The sequence below is a fragment of the Vulpes lagopus genome, chromosome 2 (genome assembly GCF_018345385.1).
Source record: "Vulpes lagopus strain Blue_001 chromosome 2, ASM1834538v1, whole genome shotgun sequence".
In the NCBI taxonomy this organism is placed as follows: Eukaryota; Metazoa; Chordata; class Mammalia; order Carnivora; family Canidae; genus Vulpes; species Vulpes lagopus.
The window spans coordinates 121,635,003-121,653,687 of NC_054825.1; the positions used below are offsets into that span (position 1 = coordinate 121,635,003).

General features: G+C 43.5%; 1 long non-coding RNA gene across 3 annotated transcripts in view; it reads left to right on the plus strand.

Moving 5' to 3' along the window:
* The window catches only part of LOC121485156, a 151,625-nt gene that overhangs the window by 96,193 nt on the left and 36,747 nt on the right, over nucleotides 1-18,685 (plus strand). The gene's annotated exons all lie outside the window — the stretch shown is intronic.

The following is an 18,685-nucleotide window of genomic DNA, read 5'->3' on the forward strand; positions in this document are numbered from 1 at the left end:
AAGGCATGAAGGAAGATTGAGGGGGAAGGGAGAAATATGAGGGATTTTTCCAACTGATACCTTTTATTTTCTCTCAAAATCAAAGAGTGAAAAAAAAGGAGGGGGGGGTAATAGGGTAGAAGACTTGAAGAGAATGATGTCTTGTCACTGCCGTTATGGAAAATAAGACTGACAGAGAACCAATGACCAGTAGCAAATGGCAGTCTGTGATGTAGACATAACTAAGTTGTGTTCGATATTCCTATATGGGACACACTGTTTCGGGTCAGAAGTATCAAGGAAGTCGTGAAGAACAAACTTCTGGTTGACCCTGAAAAACATGTGTCAGAGAAGGGTCAGGGTTGTGAGATGGGAGGAGCAGGGTGGGGGGCAGAAGCTCAATGATGGCATTTGGCCTTTAGGAACCTATAGGAATATTTGAACCTACAGGTTCAACCTACAGGAACCTACAGGATATACTGCCTATATCCATTTTCTATTTTTGCTGTCACAAATTACCAAAATCCAGGGCTCTAAAACAATACAAATGTATCCTCCTCATTTCTTAGGAAAAGGTTTGAAATCAAGTTCACTAGGCTCAAGTCAGGTTTCAGCAAGGTTGTTGTTTCCTTGGGGAGGCCCCGGGGGAGAATCCATTTCCTTGCCTATTTCAATGTCTAGAGACCTCCGCACCCCTTGGTTCCTGGCTCCTTCCTTGCCTCAGTGCAACCTCCCGTTTCCATGGTCGTGTCTCCCATTATTCATTTTGAGCCTCCTGCCTCTGTTTTATAAGGACGCTTGGGATTACAATGTGCCAATCCAGATAATCCAAGATCATCTTACTCTTAAGATCTCAAAGCACATTTGCAAAGTCCCTTCTTCATGTAAGGCAACACGTTCATAAGTTCCAGGAGTTAGGACAGGATGTCTTCGTATTTTTGTCTATCCCACTATCTCTTCTAGAAATTTGCTTCATGGAGTCCTATCTGCTCTGCATCGTCTCTATTTCCCTCTGCTGGATCTATCCTCTCAGCTAGTTAACCTGCTTAAATCTCTCCTGTTTTACTTAAGTACCATCATTGACCCTCTTTTCTTTTTACTATGATGATCTAGTTGCATGATCTTAGTCCCTAATTATATCTACTGCTTATGAAAAAATGACCTCCAAGTTTTTAGCTTTCCAGTCTATCCAACTGCCTTCTGAGAATCTCCATCTGCATGGCCTCAAGGTATCTTAAACCCAGCATGTCCAAAACTGAATGCCAAAGCTGCTCTTCTCCTTCCCCTAATTCCTGGCTCCGTTACTGGTCTCTTAGTCAGCTAAATTGAGTGAGAGAATGATTTTTAAACTGTACTCTTCCCCCTGCATTTTATTGTCCACTGTGGTGGATATAATTGTGGACCTTTGCTTGCTCAATATCTATTCCAATCTCCTTTTACTGTTTCTTCCTGTACTAAAGAAGCTTGAAACCTAAACAATGACATTCCCCAGAAGCCCTTGAAGCTAGATCTGATGGTGATTCACATGCATTGTGTGAAGCTTGATTAAAAATTGAGTTTAGAAGGAAGAGAAGAAGGGCACTAGGCATACATTTTGCTGGTGCCCATTAAAACAGATAACATGATTGTTCTAGCAACCTCCAGAATCATCGTGTGATTTTTATACTCAGAGCAAGAGAAACAACTTCCTTGGCAGCCTAGTTCTGTTGTGACAATGAGAATTATTCCAGGAAGTTCAGGCTGGAATCTGATTCTTTAGTCCTTCTAAACATACTACAAACCATTTATACCCTGTTTAAAATACAGACCCCCCCCCCCAAATCTCCTTTCTGCTTAAACCAGCCAAAGTGAATTTGTTTTCTACAACTGAACCCTGCCAGATATAGTTACAAAACAATGTGGATGTTTATTCCTAAATATACGTGAAATTGATTCATGCCTATCCATCGCCTTAGTTCAGGCCTCACGGTTTCCTGTCTGGGCTATTGTAATGACCTTCTAACTGGATGAACTAATCATATCTTCCCTTATGCTTTAACTGCTTCAAAGATACTTCCTTCACTGGGATTACACCCCAAGGTCTTTATTATGGTAGGCAAATTCTTCATATCCCAGCCCCTGCCGATCCATCCAGCCTCACTTCCTACCAAGCTTCCATGCTCATTTTATGTCCTCACCATCAGACTCCAAACACAACTCACTGGGTCGTGCCTGTGTGATCCCCCCTCTGTGCCCATCTTGCAGATACTTAAGTTGCCTTTAAGGTCCAGTTCCAATATTTCTTTCTTTCTTTCTTTCTTTCTTTCTTTCTTTCTTTCTTTCTTTCTTTCTTTCCTTTCTTTCTTCTTTCTTCTTTCTTTCTTCTTCTTTTTTTTTTTGTAAAACCTTGGCTCATTTTGACAGAGGTAGACCTCCTCTTCTGTGCACTACACTATTATTCATCTGCTTCCATTTGTCTTCTGAAGGCCTCGTTTAATCCTGGAACCATGTATATTCATCTTTGTATTCCTGCACCCATCCAGGGCCTCAGTCCACATGGGGGGATACACCCTCAAAAAAGGTTTGAGGAATGCAAAGATCAATTACTGAAAAAATGGAAGAAAACAGGAGAGCAGCAGTTCATTCACCACTATCAACAAATATTCATCAAGTGCCTCCTAAATTAGAGTCTAGAAATATGATGGTAAAAAGACATTCTTTCTTAGAACTTACAGTCTAGGTGGGAGACAGTTAAACAAATAAAATATTAAAAATAAAATAGTGACAACTGGTAATAAGTATCCTACAAGAAGCAAACAAGGGGATAAAGAGCTGAAAGTGAGATTATTAAAGGGCATTTCAGTTTAGGAGGGACCAGATTAAATCTGTATGTATCCATGGTTTAAAGGGAAACCTCACCAGAAATGAAATCCTTTGCAATGTGTCTTGTATCCTCCCTGGGGCTGAATACTCTGAACGGTTGCCTTATTCCGCTGGCCTTGGGCTCACTAAGTCCTCATAGACTGGGATCCCTGGATGGCTCAGCAGTTTAGTGCCTGCCTTCAGCCCAGGGCGTGGCCCTGGAGTCCCGGGATCAAGTCCCACATGAGACTCCCTGCATGGAGCCTGCTTCTCTCTCTGCCTCTGTCTCAGCTTCTCTGTGTGTGTGTGTCTCTCATGAATAAATAAATAAAAATCTTAAAAAAAAAAAAAAGTCCTCATAGACTATGTACTTTCTCCAGCTTGTCATCCCTTTTTGGTAAACCCTTAACCTTTCTTTGGAAGCAAGTTTCCTCCCTGGTTCCCTCACGCTTGAATTTACTCATTCCAGAATAATGTCTTTGAGCTTCTGTAGGACAGGTCAGCATGGGGGCAAGTCAAGTCCTGACCTCTTTCAGATTTCCATGTCTGTGGAGATTATACATAAACCTCTCAACTTCTAGTTGCTTACTGGATGTTGGCTAAGTGGCTTTCTCCCTTTCTCTCTCTCCCTTTTACACACACACACACATCTACCAAAGTTAAATATTAATTCCTAGAGTTTAAACCATAAACTTAAAAAAAAAAAGAAACTTTTTGCTCAAAGGCTTCTAATTTGCAAGACTGTCTCTCTCACAGTAAAGCTAGGATTTCCCATTGTTACCGAGCATCTCAACGTCCCAGGTATGTGCTTCATGCTGAGGATACAGAAACAAGCACCAAATAGTCCCTACTTTCAGATACTGAGAGTCTCATCTACTTCAGAAAGATCTTTGGCATGAATCTTTTCTCTCCACCTCTACTCCCTTAAGAAGCTGTTCTTAAGCTTGTCTCATTTTCTTCTTAAAATGCTTTTTAATTTTAATTTTAAAGTGTTTCCCCACCTAAACTATAAGTTTTTTGAGGGAAAGGAACCAGTTTTGCTCACCTTTTCTAAACCTAACACAATACTCAGCAGATCAGAGATGTTCGATAGATGTTTTTTAAATCAGCATCTCTTTAGCTCAGAAAAGACCATTCAAAGGACAGTGAGTGACTTTCCAAACCCTTGTTAAATATTGAGACAAATATAAACCATCTCTTTTGCTGTTGGGATAAATGGATTTCTAAGAAGAGAAGCACAGTAATCACTTGCAATTGCAGTCTTCCTTTCAGAGTCCTTCCTTTTGTGTGTAAAAGAACTTTGTAAACAGTAAAGAGTGATCTCTATATAAATGACTATTATTATGTTATCCCTGAGACATAGCTGTGGGATCACTTGTGTCTTAAGTATCCCCCATTTCACAAATGCAGATCCTGAGAGATACATTAGTGAATAACTTTTGGCCAAGCAGCCACTCAGACCAGAGCTTAATTCTTTTGATAGTAAGCAAGTATGTGAGAATTTAGCAATTTTTTTTTGAGTTGCTAATGGATTTCCTTAGGCTCCCTACCAAGGCCTAAAAGAACCCAAGGGGAGGGAGAAGTCAAGTGACTAAGGCTTGACTCCACTTCTGACTGGGTCTGGGTTAGCTCAAAGTCCCAAAGTCATGATACTTTTGGTGCCAGTCGTTGATCAAGCGAAATAATACATGCCACATCCTGCACTCTGTGAGAACTCTGTGTGATGCCACTTCCATTTTGTCCGCAGGCCTTGTAGATCACTTGTGACAGTCACTGGGACTTCTCCTGGCTTTATAACACAAATTGGAAAGGATTAACTTATGAATGTTAAATGTATATTTAATAAGCTAAATATGTTTACAAATTCATATACTATATAAATACATATTTATAATATATATCATATGATGAGTTATGTTAAAGTAAAAAGATAAACTAAGTAGAATACCAACACGCCAAAGGGATGAGGAATTCCTCTATTCCATGTCTCTCAATAGTAGAAAAGGAACTGGGTCACCTGGATGGCTCAGCAGTTGAGCATCTGCCTTTGGCTCAGGGTGTGATCCTGGGGTCCTGGGATCGAGTCCCGCATCGGGCTCCCTGCAGGAAGCCTGCTTCTCCCTCTGCCTGTGTCTCTGCTTCTGTGTGTGTGTGTCTCGTGAATAAATAAATAAAATCTGAAGAAAAAAAAAAAAGGAACTGAGTATTTTTGTAGCTTCCTTCCTTCTCATCACTCCAAACATAAAATAGAGGTCTAAATGCATGGCTACCGAAGGTCATTAAAACCTGAATCAAATGCATTGTACCAAAAATAACAGAACCTTTGCCTTGCAGTTACGTAGTCCTGCTCTACCAGTCCTCTCCTAAAAAGATCAGTGCGTTAACTTGATGACACTTGAGTGGTAGCTAAAGCCAGTTTTGAGCTGCAGTTCAGTTTACATTACGATGCTTAATTATGGCTTAATAAGCGAACAACATCAAGTGAATCCTTTCTCAGAGATTTGAAAAATCTCGGATATCGGTCTCCCTAACCTAGTCCATTATTTCTCACCCCGCCAGCGATCTACAAAATCCTGACCTAACCCAGAATCTCTTCTCCACAGTCATCTGGGGAGAGACCCGACGCCGAGGGTTTCTAAGCTGAAGCTTGGAGTGCATTTGGATAAAAACCCAAGGAGCTTCTCCCCAGGGGTCTTTAAACCCCCTGCTGCCTGTTTGCCAATGTGGTCCCCTACAACCGGGTGCGTTTCCGAAGCTGCGAGGCCGAGAGTCCCGCTGCCCCGCTACACTGCCCGGCTACACCACCCGGTTCAAGGGCACGTCCTGAGGCAAGGCCTGTGTCCTCTCGGGCCTGAGCTGAAAGCTTTATTTGTCTTCGGTTCTGCTGGGACCCCAGACACAGAGCTGCTTTGACAACCACCCACTCTCTGAGGGCGTCACCTGTTGCCTCACCCAGGTCACTGGAGGTCAGCTTCTCAACAGGAATTTGTAAAAAAGAGGCAGGCATGGGTCTGTCCATAAAAGGATCTCTTTGAGGGTGGTGGAAAAACAGAAGAAGAAGAAGAAAAAGAAGAAGAAGAAGAAGAAAAGCAGGGCATTCTGTGTTCCCAGTTGGACCCTCTGGAACGAGGCCGCCTGAGAAGAGGCCTGTGAGCAGTGCTGACTGGAGGCCCAGACGACTTTCACAGGACCTCTTGCTACCACCGCTCACCCACGACAGCCCAGATTGCAGTCGGGGCGGCCACCTCCCGGCCCAGCCCCCCACCCCCAGCCAGGGCGGCTGCTGAGCAGCCCAGGGCTGTACTGGAGCAGCTGCCTCCTGATGGGATCAAGTAATTTAGGGTCAAGGACAGGAAGCCAGACTTACACAGATGAGCAAGATGAAAAACTGTCATTTGCTGATGACCTTGTGGAGACTTGGCTCTTCTCTGCGGCCTCCCCTTGAACTGAGGAGGTCAAGGAATCCACCCAGAGCCCTTTCCCCAGCCGGCTCCTCTCAGCCCCGGGTACCTGCTGAGTGAGGATCCAGGCACATTTTGACACAAGCAGCAGGCCTGGGTGGCATGCCCGGACCTCAGCGGAGGAGGACACTGTGCCTCCTCCCTGCCTTCTGGAGAGAGCTGGGCCCGGGCAAGGCGGTGGCAGGGCGGTGGGGATCAGGGGCCAGGGCCACTGGGGCGCCTCCCCACCCCCGGGGGGCAGCTGTGTGAGGAGCCCCACAGTTGCTGCAGGCTCATTCCTAGAGAAAAGAGGCCGCCTTCTCCGCCCTCCTCCTCCCCAGCATCAAAGGGACCCCGAACAGAGGAGGGGGCTTTACAGCTCAATGGGACCCCAGGGCTTCCCTCCCCCTGCCCCACTAGAGAGCCATGCACTTAAAAAGATCGAATTTGAGACAATCCAGGAGTTGAGAAACCAAAAAGTAAGAACAAGTGAAGTCAGAAAGAGCTTCGGGGCCAGATTTTCAGGCCAATCCACTCATCTTACTCTCAAGTAGCCAACCCTTCCCTGCCTTCTCTGCCTGAAATGTGATGTTTCCACTTTCATATTAAAAAAAAAAAGAAAAGAAAGAAATGAAAAGAAAGAAAAGAAAAAAGAAAAGAAAAGAAAAGAAAAGAAAAGAAAAGAAAAGAAAAGAAAAGAAAAGAAAGAAAATGTGACTACTTCTAGAGAAACCTGAACATGCCACAGGATTTCGTGCCCCAGTCTTTGGGCTCGTGCTCTGTTTCTGTCCCCACAGGGCATGGATGCTGCTATCTTGCCATCCTCCAGACCTGGTTCAAATCTCCCCTTCTCGGTGAAGCCTCTGCTGCCCCCAAATACTCCCTCTTCTCTATACTCTCTAATACAACCATCCCATACTCTGTATGTACCACCACTACTTAGTTCTCGTGCAGCTTTTTAGCTACTACCCGCGAAGCATGGATTTTAAGGCTCTTCTCCAAGCACCGCAGTGGGGAAACTTCACCAGCACCCTTAACCCATTGCTCCTGTGGCTGAGCCCAGGCATCTGTGGGGTGGCTGGAGGACACTGAGGCTACCAACCCCATGGGCGGGAGCTCCCAGTCTTGGCTCCGTCTGGTCTATACTCTAACAAGCCCATGAGTGGCTCTAAACAGCCCAGCTCCAAGCAGCCAAGAGGCAGCATGATTAAAGGCAAATCTACTCACTATCATGGGGAGGGTAGATTTGGGACCATGGCTCCCAGAAGCAAACCTACCCAAGAAGATCCAGGAGGAAAACAAAGGAACCCCAGCATCATCCACAACACAGCCCCTTGTGGCACCAAGTCTTTATTAGATTTGGTGTGTGTTCTTTCGGAATCTGCACATGTTTTATTGTTGTCTGTTCAAGCCTGAAGCAGTCTTGTCTCTCTCGGCTCGCTCGCTCATCAGAGGCTGATGGATGCCAGTTACTGTTTAGCTGCTGGTAGGATGCTATTTGAATGAACCACATCTGAAGGCACTGGTGCTGGTAAAGCATCTTTTTAGTTGAATAATGTAAGACAGCACATTTGGGGAGGTGGAAGTCATGCAGTGGTAGTTCAGAAGGAAGACAAAGAGGAAACAGACCACTGACTCTGGTGGGAACCAGGGTGGTATGTGGCATCCCTCACATAGAGACAAAGGTCCCAGTAAATTACCACAATGCCAAACAGAGGGCCCTGACAGACATAATGGAACCGCGTCCCTCCTTTGTCCAACATCTGAGAGGAAAATCAGAGGATGTGCTTGTGCCGTGCCCGGCCAAGAGAATGAAAAGACATGTTTAGTCTCTCGTTAAATGCATTTGAAAAACTCCTCAGGTGAAGGCAAAGAGGTCACACCCGTCCACAGTGCTGTGGCTACTACCTCCAGCTGTGGAGTCTTTCCCCTCCAGACTTCTTTACCTCCCACTGCACTCTCAGTGGCTAATTCATCCAACCCCTGAAAGGCCACCTGGAAGTCTCCAAGCTGCTCATACCTCTTCTTTCTTTAAGTTCCAATTTCTTTTCAGCAGGCCTATCTCCAGCGCCAGGAGCCTCCAGGTGCTCTGGAGCCTGCCAACTCCCCTTGGGGATGGTTGCTGCAGGGACGCATTCCACCCCCCTTCCACCCACAACCCATGTAGTCGCATGACGCCACCCAGGGAAGGGAGCACTCTCCGTGCATGGTTTTGTGCAAACTTCCTTACCAGTTGCTCTTTGTCTTAATCAAGAAAGAGGGAAGGCAGGGTAGGGTACATCTGGACTTGTCTGTGCTGCAAGCTCCCGGATATTTTACAAAACCACATTGCAGGAACCAAGGGACCTTTTAGGCTATTGGATAAATTGTGAGGATCTCCTGAGCTTGTTCTCAGCCCCAATTCCCTCTTCTTCTCCCGGAGATACCTATCTCCCTGAGCTGTCTCAGGTTCAGGCTGAACTGGAGGTCAGGCTAAAGAGAGATAAGGAATCGCCAAAGGTCACTTAAACGGAACTCACACAAGGGGCTTAAAATCTGCTGAAGAAAACAGTATTCTTTCCAATGTACAAATGAAAAGGTTTTGAATATGTTTTATAAATGAAAGGAGGTTAATGTCTTGTAATGATGAGAAACGGCCTTTGGAAAAATTCAAGTCATGGCTTTGAAATATATACGCTAGACTTCTATACGTTAGACTTAAGATATCCCATTGGCTCTCCGTAGGAGGTACAGTATGCATAAAGAGCCAAATGGATGCAGGGCTTCCCTCAAATGCTGGAAGTGGAAAAGTACAGAATTTTCTCAAAATAGAGCTTTGTGTTACGGAACTCTGGGGTGGTCTTCCTCAAAGCAGCCCTGAAAAGGCTCAAGATGACTTTAGGACATAGTAAAACCTAAAACAAAGGAAACCAAATAAAATCTGCAGAATCATTACATGGTAAGAAGCCAATTTCAGGCTGGGAATTTAAGAGCTGTGACCTCTGGCCATCTGTCATGCCATCCTCTGCCCTTGAGACCCCAAGTCTTGTCCTCATATAACATTGCATCTCTGACGTGCCTTGGTGACACTCATTCTTTCATTTTTGTATTCCATTTTTTTCAAAAAATGTTTGAGTGCCCACCACTTCAGCATCCTGTACTAGGTATCGTTGGATTTACACGCAATTTCTCATGTATTCCTTACAATCCCACCCAAATGAGGGAGGTACTGTTGTTCCAGCCTGCAGGGGAAAAAACAGATTTCGATGGGCCAACCTTCCCAAGGATACAAATCTATTAAAGCGATTTGTCTGGGATACAAATCCAGGTGCTCTGACCCCAGAGCCCAGGTTTTAACCACCACATATTGAACAGAGGCATAAGCAGCCCTCAGGAACTTAGAGTCTAGGGGAGGAGACAAAGCCGTGTGCACTCCACGCATTGTGCTGTGCCACGGGAGCTTGTGATTCAAGGAAGCGGGCGAGGAGGATGACATCACCAAGAGCTGAAGTAACTGTAGGTAGCTTGGGTGGGAGGTGGGATTTGGGCTCCGCCTTGAAGGATAGGTAAGATTTTACAACTGCATTGCTATCATACCACAAACCTAAATAAAACAGAATGACCTGTGCCCACCCTGCTCTTTCTTATGACTCAATCATGGAGTGATTTTTCAGCTGCCTTCACCAAGTCTTTGGCTAAAACACTTGAAAAGACTCCTGAACTCATTTTCTCCTCTCTTCCTATGATTGCCAAATCGGTTCAAGGCCTGGTTAACACTTACCTGGAATACCTCTGCATTAGAATTTTCCTTTCCTCTGTTGCAGTGCTCCTCACTGCTAGGGCGGGATGACATGACCTTCCTACTCCAAGCTGGTCCAAGGACCAGAAGAGGGCCTGTCAAGGCCAACAGGAAGGTCATGAGATGTGCCAGGCATGTAGGTCACGAGGACATACTATGACCCATCACATGATCTTTGTCTGGGTAAATGATGGAAGTAAGAGCAGCGGGCTGGGTTACTGACCCTCAAGCCATCGTTTGGGGCCTGAGAGGTACTCAGAGCAGACAAAGACTCAGTTTGCATCTCCCTGTGATTTCACTATTGTTGGGAACCACGGCCTAGACACACAGTGAAACAATACTGCGAGGTCTGCAGAGGCTGAACGAGTGCCATGCATTAGACTGGGCATTGCCATCCTGAAGAGAGAGGTACCACTCACAACGGAGGTGGCCCATTCCCAGAAATTCAGGTTTGAGCAAGAAGCTGAAAATGATCAGTTTTATTTTTTTTTAAATATTTTATTTATTTATTCATGAGAGAGAGGCAGAGACACAGGCAGAGGGAGAAGCAGGCTCCCTGCGGGGAGCCCGATGCGGGGCTCAATCCAGGGACCCTGGGGTCATACCCTGAACTGAAGGCAGAGGCTCAACTGCTGAGCCACCCGGGGTCTGAAAATGATCAGGATTTAAACAGGTGGAGAGAAGTACAAAAGGCATTTCAAGGGAGAGAATAACATACTTATTCTAGCATTTCTCAAAGTGATAGCAGTAGATAAGTCATTAAAAGAGCGGTAGGAGATTTTCTTTAAGATTTTATGTGTTCATTTGAGAGACAGAGAGAGCATGAGCGGGCGGAGGGCAGAGGGAGAGGGAGAAGACTCCCCACTGAGCGCGGAGCCCAACGTAGGGCTCGATCCCAAGACCCTGAGACCATGACCTGAGCCAAAGGCAGACACATGACCAACTGAGTCACCCAGGCACCCTCAAAAGATGTAGGAATTTAAATGTTCAAGGGACTAAACACAAAAGTAAATGGATATCTTCCCCACAGGACCTCTTAGGAATACTAACTGGTGATGTGTCCTGCGAGGGAAAAATATAACATGCAAGCGTCTGCATCTTGGAAACTAGTGCTAAACAAAATGCTTTGTTTCTTTCATATATATAATATATGATGTCTGAACCTATATAATATATATGTGATAATAGTAAGGAAGGGACTGCTGTGGGCTGCAGGCTTGTCCTCCCAGATGTCATGTGTTTAAACCCTAAAACTTCAGATGTTAAAATCGCCTCGGGATGAGATGGTGTCTGGAAGTGGGGTCTCTATGGGAGGTAATGAGTTCATAAAGGCGGAGCCCTCAAGATGAGATTAAGGGCTCATCTTTCTACGAGGAGCCCTGAGAGAGCTTGCTTTCCCCCTTTCTCTGCTCTCTGCCATGTAAGGACTGGGCAGGATGACGGCCATCTGGAAACGAGTAGGAGGGCCCTTCGCAGAGCTCAGCCATGTGGGCACCCTCCTCCTAGTCTTGCCAGCCTCCAGAGCTGTAGGAGGTAACTTTCTATTGTCTCAGCCACCCAACCCATGGTATCTTGTTGCAGCAGCTGGCCCGGCTGAGACAGGAACTGAACCAGGATTCGAGTCCGGGGAGGGCTAGCTCCAAAACACACACTCGTTTACGCAGTTCTGTATTTTTCAGTGAGAATGGTGAAGGGATTTTGAAAATAAAGAAATGCAGCATCAGTAAAGGAGGAAGCCAGAGACTGAAGTGTGGACACCTGGGCTGAGGAACTGGAAGTGTGACGGAGAAGCTCACACCTAGCTCAGTAGCACCAGCTTTATGTCTATTTTATCTTTTTTTTTTTTTTTTTTTGGCTATTTTATCTTTTACCAAAGTTTTAAGATTGTGTCAGCTGCTGTCTCTGAGGTTCTTCTTCTCTTCTGATGCAAGTTTCACACCTTCTCTGCAACTGTTCAGCTAACCCCAGGCTTGCGGGTTGGTGCTTTTTCCTTCTGTTACTATGTCCCCTTCAGATGGTTTGTCTTGCTCTAACTGTAAGCATCCTCACGTTCACACCCCTACGCATCATGCGTTTGCTCCTTATTGTTCATTCTCTGGAGACAGAGTCAACAATCTAAGCTGGAGATGTTAGTCACTGAGCTCAGAACTCGTGGCTTCTAGCCCTGTAGGTTATAATTTTAGATGCACATATGAATCACCCAAGAGCCTTTTTTAAAAAATGCAGATTCCTAGTTCCCACCACAGACCTCCTATGTGAATCTCTAGAGATGGAATCCAGATACTCCTATTTTTAAAAATTGCCCAGGTAAACCCATGCAACCACCCTGGCACTGGCCCAGGGCCTGCTACGAGGAGCCATCGCTCTAGCTTCTGAGTCACTTTCCTATTATTTAGACTTTGCTATTTTCTGGGCTTTGAGCTCAAAGCAGAATAATCCTTGACCACAGATATTTTGTTGCTGTATCTCTTTGCTTACACAGTCACCTCCCATGGCTTGGGAACACTGTGGAAAATTATCTTAGCTTGACCCTGTAGTTACTGCAATTTTAAAATCATATCATAATTATATCTCATCTGTCTCCTACACTTCCCTTGTCTGGAGCCCAAATATCTTGTCATTGCTCATGACAAGACATAAACTGCTCATGTCTTGAGTTAATCTAGAAAGAGGCACTCTTCTGTACTGGTCGACTCTTGCATTCATTTAAAACCAAAGTCAGTTATCTCTGCCTTTATTCATTTGGTCTTAACCATCTTTCTCATATTCCAAATTCACATGCTTGACTCTACAAGTCATCATGACATGGCCCACTCTTTGTCACTAAGTTCATCTTGTCTTCATCTGGGCTATATATGGCTCCTACCCCCATTACCAAGGATACAGACTAGAGGCCTACCGGGTATGGGTCTAATAGCAAACATTGGGATAGTGGAAATCTGGTAGGTGAGGATGGGAAGCAGAATGGCTACATGATCCTGGGGGAGCCCAGGTCTTTTCATTACTTTCTAGTGAGAGTTCTTATTTCACGCAGATGATGCTTTGGGGGTGAGGGGTGGGGGTCCGTCTTTGAGATCTCTAGTGTGAGGGTAAAAGGCCTGGAGTCATTTCTTAGGGATGAAAGGGGGCTAAACTGGAGACTTGGAAGCTTCACTGTGTTTGACGTTCCTGGGAAAAGGAGCCTGGACTAAATTTTGTCATTTCTGGGCCTGTAAGAAGGATCTATGAAACACTAGAACAAGGAGATCTATGAAACATTAGAACAGTGAGAGAACTGGCATTGTGAGGGGGAGGCCCAGCACTCTGATAGAACACAGCAATCTAGGTGAAAGTTTAGAGGCCAGTGGCATGTGTAGAAAAACTAAATTCCAATTCCCTATGCACATGATACGAGATGAGTTTAGTGTTTGTGTAGCTACTGTGTTTCGAGGGAGTATAGTGGGAAAGACCAGGTCTGGGAGAAGCAAGAAAAGGAAACAGTCTGCAGAACATGCTAGGAAGATCCAGGAAGACCCCAAGCACTTTAAGGGTCTTCGGTTTTTGAAGTATCGTCTAGTCAGTGCTTAGTACATGTGGAAACAATGGTTGATTAGACTTTGCTCAGTTACCCTACTACTAATTCCCAATCAAGAATTTCTCTTTCAGGGACACCTGGGTGGCTCAGCAGTTGAACGTCTGCCTTCAGCTCAGGGAGAGATCCCAGACTCCTGGGATTGAGTCCCACATTTGGCTCCTCACAGGGAGCCTGCTTCTCCCTCTGCCTGTGTCTCTCATGAATTAAAAAAAAAAAAAAAAAAAAAAAGTTAAAAGAAAAGAATTTCTCTTTCAATAGTTTTTTTTAGTTTATTTTTAAATTTTATTCTTACATTTTTTTCCAATTTAAGTTCAATTTGCCAACACATAGTATATCACCCAGTGCTCATCCCATCAAGTGCCCTCCTCAGTGCCCGTCACCCAGTTACCCCGTCCCCCCAACCACCTCCCCTTTTGCTACTTTTTTTTTGCTTCCCAGAGTTAGGAGCCTCTCATGATTTGTCTCACCCTCTAATTTTTCCCACTCAGTTCCCCTGCCTTTTTTAAGTTATAGGAGAACTGTACACAAGACTTTTTGGGTGTGAAATCCATAGTACACTTGCATTTCCATATTTGCATTTTATATATTATCCTTTTATGGAAACTCTTTGTGACCACTCCATTACAGATGTCATTTCACCTACATTTTCACTTCTCCTGGAATTATTTTTTCCACTCTCCTTGATTTAATACTAATTTCAATGTACAAGACATGCAGTGTCATCAACCAAAAGAATATTAATAAGAAACGGTGTCATTTACCTGGTAATGTAAAATGACTACCATGTGCCAGATCGGTGTTTATATACAAATAAAATATCTTTAAAAATATATTCCAAAACTCCCACCTCCAAACTCAGGACCAGACCAGAAATGATTCTTGGTTTCAGCACATCAGTGCTCCTAAGATCAAATAAAATGTGGCTGAAAATTGAAAAATTAAACATCTAAAATGAAAATGTTTCCCTTTTCCCTTTTAAGAAAATGCTTTGTTTAATTCATTCAAATGGAACAGGGAATTTCTATCCTCAACCACCACAATGCTCCTAATTTGTTAAAGATGTTTCTTCTTATGATGGGGAATCATCAGATGCAAGAATGTCAAAGCTAACCTAGGGTTTATTACAAAAATAAAAATTGCCCAATGACCTCCCCACTTCCTCTCCTTTTGGTTTCTTTATGAATGAATTCTTTAGAGAGGAACATTGCAAAGATGCTCTCAGATCTCTTGATAATATGGAACCAAACCACAGAATTAAAGTGTTTTCTAGTCCATAATCATTTTCCTCTTGATACCTTAAAACTTTAGATCAAACCAGTGAATCTTCTGCATTCATTTAATAAGGGATGTAAGAGTCTTAACAGTTTACAATTTACTAGCAGGAATTCGTTTTTACAAAAAGACCTTTATTTTAAAATTTAAAACTATGGCAAAAGCTAGTCATTTTCAATTAGGGGGAAAAAAGTAGACTGAACACAGCTTTAAACACATTCAGCAACTGGAGCAACTCAGTTGTTTGAAAACTATGTAAATCCACGCCGCTGAAGATGAAATGTTTCTGGGATACTCACACTGGTCAAGTCACTGTTACCATTATCACAGACACAATTTTGAGGAGTAATTTCTATGGGCATGAATTTCATGACATCCAGCAACAACCACTCAACCCTCACCTGCTGTTAACTTTGAGTGGATGTTCGTAACTATGCATCAGTAATAAGAAACTCGCAGCCTTCAATAATTACAGCAAATGTCTTGCTCAACCACTCATTCAGTATAATAATTATTATTTAATTAAATAATTAATAGATTAAATAATTAATAAATACATAATAGATTAAATAATTAAATCATCTCATTAACTGGTATAATCAGTGCATGATTTTCCTACAGTTGGTGGACAGTTCGGTGACTATTGGTTCAGTTACATTCAGCATCTAGGAATATCAGATAAAATTGTTCTGTTTTGGTAGAGCTCATGTGAAAAATAGAACATGAAGAGAGGATACACTATATCCACATCATTAAGGAATCTAAGCATCATTAAGGCAAACCTCCTTTGGTTGATTCTTCTGGGCCCACAGTAATCTTTAGGTTGAAGGGATTACCATTTGCTTTATTTTCTTATGGAAGCTCTTCAGTCTCGACACAGAATTGTGCCCATTTGTTTCTGGGACTACAGTCCGGTGCTTTCTGGTGGACTCTCTCTAGCATGGTGCTCTTCCCTTTTCCTCTGGCCTTCAACAATCTTATCCTCTTCTCATTACATTTTCGTGAGATAAGCACGTTAAATATGTGACAGGATACTCTCCCCCAGCATGCTAATAGTTGAGAGCAATGAAAGACGTTACACATTGATTCTTTTAAAAAATTTATTTGACCCAGAGAGAGAGAGTAGTAGTGGGAGGAGTAGCACACAGAGGGAGAGGCAGAAGCAGACTCCCCACTGAGCCTGAGGATATGGGCCTTGATCCCAGGACCCCGAGATCATGACCCAAGCAGAAGGCAGACGCTTAATTGACTAAGTCATCCAGGTGCCCCCAAATTATTTCTTTAAAAAGCTAAAATTCAGTTCCACTAGGTTAGTAAGAACATGCAACATGCCCACCACTAATGTAGATGCTGAGGAAAATGGAGAATGCAGGCTCCTGTCCTCCAAGAGTTCATCAAGTAAAAGTGAAGATTCCTATACAGTGGTGTGAGGAATAGCGAAAGAGTTATGGGCCCCCCGTTTTACGACAAGACCACAGGGAGTGCCGGTTATTCCACCTGGCAAGGACAGTAAGAGTATTTGGATACACAAAGGAGAAGACATCTCCTAGCATCTCAGAATGTAAAAGAAGGTCACCAAATCCAGAGGTTTTTATGGACCTAGTCTCATAGAACCAAAAAGTTAAAAGAGAGAGAGAGAGAGATGTCAGGCTGTCCATTTCTATTTTGCCAAGAGTAGACACTAAAACAAATAACCGGATAATAAGTGGGTAAGCTCTGTTGCCACCATGTGCTTTCATGATCTTTTGCTATATAACAAAACTTAATGGCTCACACAAAAGCAGTTTGTTATTTCCCCCGATTATCTAGTATGGCAGAGAATGCATGCTTCACATGGTGTCAGCTGGGATGACTGGAAAATCGAAAGGGGCCTCACTCACAGGTCAGCTTGGTGATTATCTGGGGCTGCCAGCCTAGGACACGACTTCCTCCACGTGGCGATTTGGGCTTCCTCACTAGATGGCAGCTGGGCAACTAGCCTGTGAGATGAGAGTGCAAGCTACAGATCTCTTAAATCCCAGCCTCTAAAGTTAAAAAGTATCAGTTTTGCTCTGTGCTGTTCCTGAATACAGGTCACAGGGCCAGCCCAGATGCAAGGAGAGAAAAAATAGATTCCACCTTGCAATGGGACAGTGACAAAGTCACATTGCCAAAGATCATGTGGGATGGGCAGTACTGTTGTGACCGTGTTTGGAAATACTATCTACCACCCTCATTTAGACAGGACACTTTAAAAGTGATGTATTTACAAGGACATAATCTCAGACTACAGGGTAATCATTTAAATTGAATAAATCTAGCTGAATGAAAAACACTATATGGGTTATATTTTGTAGTCACTAAATACCTGAGATAACTTTATTAAGGACTACCACAGGTTCAAAGACCAGCCAAGACTTAGAGACCAATTATTTGATGACTTAATGACTCACAAGAAATGCATCTTAACAACCCAGTGAACACTTACACAGGCATAAAACCAATCAAAATGTTCATGAATGTTGTACTTCAAGTAATTTCTTTTCTACTTTTTTAAAAAAAATTTATTCATGAGAGATGCAGAGAGAGAGAGAGAGAGAGAGGCAGAGACACAGGCAGAGAGAGAAGCAGGCTTCATGCTGGGAGCCTGATGTGGGACTCAAACCCTGGACTCCAGGACCACACCTGGGTGGAAGGCAGGAGCTAAATGGCTGAGCCATCCAGGGATCCCCTCTCTTCTACTTTTTACATTTCATTAAAAGTAATGATGTTAATGTTCCATTAAATTAATCTCATGATTTAATAATTGGGAAATAACCACAGTCTGAAGAAAAATTTTTGTTTTTGTTTAAGATTTTACATATTTATTCATGAGAGACATAGAGAAGAGAGGCAGAGACATAGGCAGAGGAAGAACCTGGCTCCCTGTGGAGAGCCTGAGGCAGGACTTGATCCCAGGACCCTGGGGTCATGACCTGAGGCAAAGGCAGATGCTTGACTACTGAGCCACTCAGATGCCCCTGAAAAAAACAGTTCTAAACCATTCCCTCCATATTGTCTTACTGAGCACTTTGAGTAGTAATGATAGAACTGTCTACCAAGGCAGGATTTATTACCTTCAGTAGTTCTTATTGTTAGAAAATCATCCTTTTATTTTACTTTTTTAAAAAATTTATTTATTTTTTTAGTGATCTCTACACCCAACATGAGCCGGCCAGAAGCCTCCATCCTTTTATTTTTATTTTTTTTTTAAATGATTTTTTATTTTTTTTTAATTTCTTTTTTTTTTTAAATTTTTATTTATTTATGATAGTCACAGAGAGAGAGAGAGAGGCAGAGACACAGGCAGAGGGAGAAGCAGGCTCCATGCACCGGGAGCCCGACGTGGGATTCGATCCCGGGTCTCCAGGATCGCGCCCTGGGCCAAAGGCAGGCGCCAAACCGCTGCGCCACCCAGGGATCCCGCCTCCATCCTTTTAATTTGGGTGAAACTTGCTTCCTTGTGGCTTTTGCGTATTCTTCTTTGGGCTCAAGTTTAATTTTTCTTCCATGTGAGAGATCGATCTTCCAGTATTAGGGAACAGCTATCATAACCCTGAAGTCAACTTGTCTTGTTACTCTCCTTCCTTTATTTCATCTTCAGAGAACAGCCTACTCTTCTTCTTTTTTTTTTTTTTTGAAAATATTATGATTTTATAAAACATAATTTTTTCAATGGCTCATCAGTCTTTTTTTTTCTTTCTTTTTTTCATCAGTCTTATATAACACTCAGTGCTCCTTCCATCACGTGCCCTCCTTAATGCCCATCACCCAGTTACCCCA